This window comes from Salminus brasiliensis, chromosome 7 (genome assembly GCF_030463535.1).
Source record: "Salminus brasiliensis chromosome 7, fSalBra1.hap2, whole genome shotgun sequence".
Taxonomy (NCBI): Eukaryota; Metazoa; Chordata; class Actinopteri; order Characiformes; family Bryconidae; genus Salminus; species Salminus brasiliensis.
The window spans coordinates 8,772,588-8,779,211 of record NC_132884.1 but is presented as its reverse complement, the minus strand read 5'-3'; positions in this window follow the sequence as shown (position 1 = coordinate 8,779,211).

Sequence of the window (6,624 nt, the reverse complement as noted above, 5' to 3'; positions counted from 1 at the left end):
TTGTTTGTTTATTTTTTGTTTGTGTTTTTCTCTGTTGTTGTTGTTTTTTTTGTTTTTTTTTTTACATTTACAAAACTACAGTTAGTAACTGGATTTATAAGTATAGTCTTATTAGGGTTCAAGCGTAAATTAATCCGAACAGAACTTAAACAACTTAATGCCTTCACTTTAAATGCTTACATGGTTGTTTCCCTGGTAAAACAGATCTTAGTTTACAAGGAGTCTCTTTTATACACCCCTAGTACTCTATTTAGTACTAAATAGATCCCTCTTTGCTAACAGAGTATTCTTCTTTTAGCCGCCAGTAGAATAGCATCACTTTGAGTATGTACAGAGCTCACAGTGACTAAAGTACAGCCTCCACACAGGGTTTCTAGCTTCCACTATTTGTGAACATATAGAAGAGGTGCTGTACACGCAGAGATTGATGACAAAGTCAAGTTTTTTAAGCGCAACATTAGCCTGGTGTCTCCCTTTCTAAACTAAAGAAGCACATGCACATGTGTACACCACTCACAGTGACAGTACAGCCTCAGTACAGGGGTTAGTTTCAACATTGTGCAAAGCCACGGTCACACTAGATATTTGCACTTTGGGGCTAGACTGGAAGCCTGGTCTTAGCCTGCATTTAGCGCACTAATGTTAACTAACAACTTATAAAATGGAGTTATGTAATAACTGAAAGTTTGGGAGAAGAACAACGCCCAAACCCTTCCCCTTTATTACTACAAACTATTTACATTACATTTACATTTAAGGCATTTAGCTGACGCTCTTATCCAGAGTGACTTACAAGGTTACTGGTATTACAGAGGTGGGCCAATGTAGTGTTAGGAGTCTTGCCCAAGGACTCTTATTGGTGTAGTGCAGCATAGTCACCCAGACCAGGAATCGAACCCTGGTCTCCCACATGGTGTGGCAGCTCAGTGGCAGGTAGTGGTGTTATCTGTTACACCACACCAACTATAAAACTCGCACCCCACCACCGGCCCCTGCTCCTCCTGATGATCCAATTACTTAACCTCTACCTGACAATGGGGGTCTGGCTTCAGGTCCCATCAGCTCAAAGCCCCCCAGAGCTCCAGCCCAAATTTCTCGAGCGTGGTCCGCACTTCGCAAATATGTTTTTATTGTGTAAACAAAGTAATTCATCGAAAAACAGTGTGTTTTGTGTGTAGAGCTGCACTTTAGCTTTGAGCTAACTTGGAACAGGCTGGCTAATGCAGGTACCATAAACAGTAAACCACAAACGTGAACATAGCAAATTATTCCATGACATCGTATATGGTTTACAGCTGTGGTTGGCAGCAGTGAGGTGATTAGCTAGCTAACATAGTGATGAATATGCTAGTGCTAGCTAGCTAACTCAGTTAGCTACCATAAAGAATGAAACACAAAGGTGTGATGGCTAGCTAGCTAACTATGCTAGATAATTACATAACATATTTGCTACAGCACAGTGTGGCTCATTGAGTTTTCGTATATAAATCTGTACAAATACCAGCTGTGGTTGGTGCTAATATAATAATACTGTACACAACACCGCAATTAGCATGTTGACTAATTCGCCTACAAAAACAGTAGAACCACAGAAAAATAGCCCTGCTCTCCACAACAGCAAAACTCCTAGTGTTTCAAATGCCCTGGAGCACAGGAACTGAAGGCCTATCTTCACCTTTTCTGGAAAACGATGAAAAGTTTGGCCGTTGTTAAATCATCGCCATGCGTTTTTTTAATTGGCGTTAAGTAACCAGAGCAAAGGGCTACTGCTGTTGCCAAGCAACCCATTATTTGCTCTCATTCAGTAAACTAACAAGAGCTCTTGATGGACTGACAGTAGCCTACACTACCCTGTCCATGGAAACAGTAAGACTGATGCTGCATCATGTGGAGCTTTCAGCATCAGCATTTCAGCAAGTTAAGGGCTGCTCCTTCTTGACCTTCTCTTTTAATTAAGCGTAGACTAAGAATGTTTATGTTAACGTTGCTCAAGCGTTCTGCTGAATCTGTCCCTATAGGTAGCAAAAAGGGAGTATTTTAAGCTGTGGTGGAAGTAGGCCAGTGGACGCACATGTGGAGAGAGAAAGAGATGTGGGGGAGTCGAGGGGGAACGGTTGTCGGCTAGAAAAGGCACCTACTTGATCATTATGTAACCGAAGCAGTGCACGTCAATGTGCCCGAGACTGTTATGAACATGGCGTAGTCTCTCCTTTTTTTTATGTAGTATAAAGCTAGGCACACAAGGCAGTCAGAGTCAGGGGTCAAGTAAGATTTTTTATGTGTCAGTAATTTTAGAATACAATTTAAGAATAAAATTGTAACCCATAATGTGCACATCTTGATTTTGTCCAAACTCACAAATCGACTGGTTTTAAAATGAACTAGTCCACATGGCTGAGAAGTGGATATATTTTTTTACAATTGAGTTTTATTATAGTGTGTAAACATAGTGTCAAAACACATTATTTACTCCCAAGTGACGTCACGAAAGCCAATGTATTTACATATACCGACCAATTTAGCTTATAGCAGTTCAGCTCCGCCCAACGGCACTTAGGTTTTATGGAGGAACAGCTAAATTAGACATGATTTAGAGTAGCCAATCAGCACAGAGGTTCTTTACAGTCCCATACAGTCGAGATTCACATTGGTTCTGCCTCTCAAATTAACTGACCATTTCGCTGCCTCCTAGGTGAAACAGAGATTCTGATTGGTTCTCCAACCCATCCCGCAATGCATTGGGAAAGATATATATAGATAGGAGAATATGGACTATTTGATGGCCCTGAAGACAGGCCTGGACACTACTACTCCACTGATAAGGAGACTGAAAAACGGAGGTTGTAAAATGGTCATGTAAAAATAAATAATGACTGTTTATGTAAATAAAACCTTCACAATGATCATAAGTAGACTTCTGGGGAACAACTAAAAGACAAAAGAGCATGGGCCTTTTTTCCACTTTTTCAGGTTCCATTAAACTTGCCCACTGCAATGCCAAAAATGTTTTATTACACATTTCTGTTACCAAAGAATAGCTCCACCAGTTGGCACAGAAGTCCCTGTAGTGACTGAATAATACACCTTAGTGTGTAATAATCCAGTGGGCTGAACTAGTGGTCCCTGGTCCTGGAGGCCCAATGCCTGCACATTTTTGTGTTTCCCTTGCTTTGACGCACCCACTTCAACTCAGTGAGGACATGTTAATGATTTAATTTGTTTAGACAGGTGTGTTAGAAGCAGGGAAAAGATTAAATTATGCTGGACATTGGGCCTCCAGAACCAGGGCAAAGGACCACCTCCTTAAACTACAAAGGCTTGTACTGTATGTAGGTCTGTGTTTCAATTCCTGACCTACATTTTACTTTCATAGAAGTCACTAAATAAATGCTTAAGTAATTTGTTACATACTAAACACCAATTCAGTATTGCCTCCACAGAAGAGTGTGGCCTATGTACCTGCTATGTTCAGTGTTTCCACACAGTTTGTAGCTTAGAGTCTATTTTTCGCCACACTGACCAATCCCAAAAGGCCACACAGTGACAGCAATAGAAATGTGCCACTTCTCACCTTATCTCTGAGTCTATGACCTACTTTTTTGAAAGAAAGAGAGCTAAAAAATCTAGCAGAGCGAGAAAGGGTGAGAGAGGCAGAAACAGAAAAGGAGAGAGAGAGAGAAGCAAATCTTATAACCGCAGGCGAGTGAAGACGGGATCTGCAGAGGAGTGTGCCAGGTTGTTAGCCAGGTTGGATGGGTGACGCATGGCTCAGACGGCCTTTTTTCCCCTTTCACACCCATGATGTGTTGGCAGGATTCACTGGGCGCAACCTGACGTGTGACCATCTGTGCTGGTGTGTGTGTGCTGCCACTTAACATCAGTCCATGCAGGCTTCTACCTCAGCCAACTCTAATTTATTATTGCCGCTGGCCGAGGTGTAACTGTGTTGAAATACAACATTAGTTTAGTACTTTTAAATGAGGTAGTAACCCATCAATGTCCAACAGTTCTGTTTAGTGGAGGCGGTACCATAGATTCAAATGCAGCAGACAGAACCAATCAGAATCAGCTTGGGGGCGAATGGAAAGACCCAATCAGAAGATCTGTTTCAGCAGAGGGCGGGGCAACACAATCAAATTTATAGTACAGCAGGAGGCGGGGCAACACAGAGTCAAACTCAGCAGCAGCAGACCCAATCAGAAGCTCTATTTCAGCAGGAGGTGGGGCAACACTCAATGAAACTCAGCTGTAGAAGCAAGCTCTTTTTCAGTAGGACAGGGGGCAACAAGAAGTCAGTACAGTAGAACAGTCACTGGCAGTAGAACCAATCAGAATCTCTGCTTTAGCTGGGGGGGTGGGCCAATATTGTCAGATGGTTTTATGATACATAATTCTTTATTAGCAAGATAAGTATTTCATGCTATATGCATTTTTCGTTCTAAAAGAAGATGACAAAGACCCTGTTTAACACCTGGTCACTTCATGCATCTTGAGTCTCAGGATTATATCTGGATGAGTCCAAACCACATTAAAATGCAGGTGTAAACACACCCACATTTAAACCAAATACTTATCTCATCACTCAAACCACTTCAGGAGGTGGTCTGAGACGCATTTGAGCAGTGTAAACACATCCGTCGCTCCAAGACACATTCGACAACCAAACCCCCTCCCAGCACAACCCAAAAAAACAGTAATAATTGCCACATAATGAGCAAATTTGCATATTCCGTCCCACACCACAATCAGATTTCAGTCCGACAAACTGAATACAATCAGGATACGATCCAGATACTGGTCACGTGCAGTGACCAGGTGTAAACAGGGTCAAAAACCTGACATTGACCTCTTACGTCAAATGAGTTTGCAATCCCTGGTCTAAAGGGAGGAAACTCTAAACTGTATCCATGTGATTTGATAAAAAAATAAATGTGGTTGATGGTGGTGATATGTAAATGACCTCTGTTCCAATTGGCTGTCATTGTATTGTGCATTCTTTTATATTGCAGTTTAATGAAGGCCCTAAAATGTTCCCTAGGAAATTGTCCTTGGTTAATGAGATCATGTTTTGGAACTTGTGGACCCATAAAACTGGGATGCTTGGTTGTTTGAGGGTGAAAATGCCCACGTTCACAGATTTGCTCTGAAAAAAACATCCGATTTGCAGACCATAAAGCCATAAATGTCCACCCGTTACAATTCAGTCAGGTCTCTCACGTCCCTCACTCTCTCCTGTTGAAGTCTATCTCACCTGTTGTAAAGAAAGTCTGTCCATGATTATCTGTAGAATTTGTATCTGTATGTCCTGTCCAGTGCCCCAGCGAACAGCCTGAGTACACTTTTATAACATAGTTTCTACTGTTTCAAGGCTGGAGAAAGTTTCTTTTGAATGCTGCCAGGCTCTGGCTTAGTTGCTTAGTGACTGTCTCAGAATAGAACATCTTTGGAGGAAAATCACATGTTTTAGGCCAGAAATATCTTTGAATGTACACCCTAACACACTTTCTGTCCTCTAAAACCTGCCTTTTCTACATGGCTTCCCTAAAATGAAGGGAGTTATTCTACAGGCACGCTTAGAACCAGTAGAATCCTGTGTCTGGCTGACTGCCTGCAGTAGTCGTCGGCCGTTTGTTACTATACAACCCAAAAATGACCTGTTTGATTAATCATTATGTGGACTGTGTGAGCTCTGAGAGACTGCTGCAAGACAAGTAACACGTGTGTTTGCCGTCCCGAGCAAGCCAATCTGTGACGTCCTCCACTAGAGGTGACGGTAACGTCACCTCGCAGCGACTTCTAACCACCGTCCAAAAGGTCACTCAGAAAAAGCCCGGCTCTCCTGTCTTCTTCCATTTTTGTTGCTACTCTTCATCCTCCTCCTCATCCCCTTCACAGGCCTTTACTTTCTCATTTTCCCCGTTCTGCAGAGCACTGATGCGTAGCCTAGGTGACATTTGAGAGGCCCTTGTTTGTTTTCCCCACTAAGTTGTAAAAAACAGAGAGCGAGAGAGAGAGAGAGAGCGAGAGAGAGAGAGAGAGGGAGAGAGAGAGAGAGAGAGAGAGAGGGAGAAAGAGAAGGGAAGATCAAACAGCAACATCAAAACAGGCCTGCGTCACAGGACTACTAGCAGGTTATTGTAAAATGCCATCCATCATCTGGGGCAATTTGGTGAAGTGTGGCTCGAGAAAAAGCACCACGTCTGGGTTGCTGGACACTGCGAGCATTTGCCTGTCAAGACTTCAAGAGCATGTTATTCATTCTGCCCAGTTAGAGCCGTCTCATGCACAGCAAACTCATAAAAGCTGAGCTGATTTTAAGGGAAAGACTTTTAAATCTCACTTGTAAAGTAAGAAAGATTATTTTTGCTTGGTTATATTATTAACAGAGGCTTAAACAAAGAATTATGAAAAAAAATTATGCTCAGTTTTTAATGGCTGGCCTATGTCACTGCAACGGTTCACAGGAGCCTTGCAGCATAGCAAAGCCTAGTCTAGCCTAGCCTGGCTTAGCTAGTTTGTAATATTTTGTTTTAATTATTATGAGTCGATCACAGATTAAAATATGAATGTGAGTTCTCATAATGCTCAACATGGTGTCATTTTACAGATAACATCCTGCCTTTC